The 1313-nt window shown below is 61.2% G+C and overlaps 1 protein-coding gene across 1 annotated transcript in view; it reads right to left on the reverse strand.

Moving 5' to 3' along the window:
- The window catches only part of LOC104875712 (tripartite motif-containing protein 26), a 23658-nt gene extending 22717 nt beyond the window's left edge, over positions 1-941 (reverse strand). The window contains exon 1 of the mRNA XM_010643410.3: positions 862-941. The gene's annotated coding sequence lies outside the window, so the exon portion shown is untranslated. The remainder of the gene's footprint in view (positions 1-861) is intronic.
- Between the last annotated feature and the right edge of the window lie 372 nt (positions 942-1313).

A 1313-nucleotide genomic window follows, 5' to 3' on the forward strand; every position in this document is an offset into this window, starting at 1 on the left:
TCCTCGGACGAGATTTCTCCCGGACAAGCGCCGGGATTGGCCCCTGCCGAACTCCACCGCCCAATGAGAACTTTGGCTCGTTTACGTCACTGATCTCTGGGCAAATCCCCGGGCAGCTGCGGGGGGTGGGGTAGCAGGAAACCGAAACCGAAGAGGCGAGGCTGACCCGAGCCCGGCGGAGTCTGGGGCGTGCGGTGACTTGCGGTGTGCTGCAGGGGAACGAACTTCTGCACCCCGAGGCCCCGGCGTAGAACTCGAGCGCAGGAAGCCCCTGAGCCTTCCCAAACCGCCCGCTTCCCGATTCCCTTCCGGGACGAGGCGGTAGAGCGCTTGCCAGTGCTCCACGTTGGCCACGACTATTTCGTGGCCTAACTTCGCTTCCCGCACCGGAGAGGATCTTAGCAAATATCCTAGGGGCCTGTTTACAAAAATACCATTGCCAAAGCGACTGCAATGCATGAGGCGCTTTGCGTAAAAACTACGAGGCAGGCATTGTCCCCGTTTGACAGAAGGGGAAACTGAGGCTCAGGCGCGCTGCTCCAACTGCAGCTGCCGCGCGACCGGGACCAGGCCGCGGGATGCGAAGTGGCCGAAGTTTCGGCCGCGCCCAGTTCCCAACTCTCGGGGTCCTAGGCTGGTGAAGTTCAGGTTCTGGGGCGGGGTGTTCAGTCCCGGTGAGCTCAGGGTCGTCAGCCTTCACAGCCAGCCTCGGCTCGACCCTGCCTGGAGTGGGGCCTTAGGAACAGACAGCAAGTTCGGTGTGTGCGGGCGGAAAGGGACGGCGCCGCTGTCGGCCCTGAGCTGTGGGCCCCCGTGCGGCCTGCTCTGCCGTGCCGAAGCTGCAGGGACTTGTCCACCTACCGGCCGTGCTGTGCCCGTCCAGCCCCAGCGGCCCCTTCCGGTCCGGTCCAGCTCAACCGCGTTTGGAAGTCCGTTATCCTCCCGCGTTCCTAGAGTGCTGTTGTGGGCCCCTGTAGGGCCGGGCCACATTTCTCTGACACCCTCCTGCCCCTTCCATCTCAGACCCTGTTTAACCTGAGGAAGATCTAGACGGAGACTGCCCTCTGGAAAAGAGATTGCACATAACCACTGCCGGAGGGAGCCTCGAGATATGGCGCCTTGGAAACGGGAAACACCACGAGCAGGAACTCTTTTTGACCTCTTGTTCTTTGTCCCCTGAAGCAGGTCATAGAAACTAGGCTTCCCCTTGGCCCTTCTTCCCTGGTCCGGACAAAAAACCTAGGAAGGTCCCTCTGAACTTCTCCCCTGAAGACTCACCGGACAAATGTCCTTCCGTATCCAAAAAGAGTGTC

The sequence above is a fragment of the Fukomys damarensis genome, unplaced genomic scaffold (genome assembly GCF_012274545.1).
Source record: "Fukomys damarensis isolate Sample0158 unplaced genomic scaffold, DMR_v1.0_HiC HiC_scaffold_20, whole genome shotgun sequence".
Classification (NCBI taxonomy): domain Eukaryota; kingdom Metazoa; phylum Chordata; class Mammalia; order Rodentia; family Bathyergidae; genus Fukomys; species Fukomys damarensis.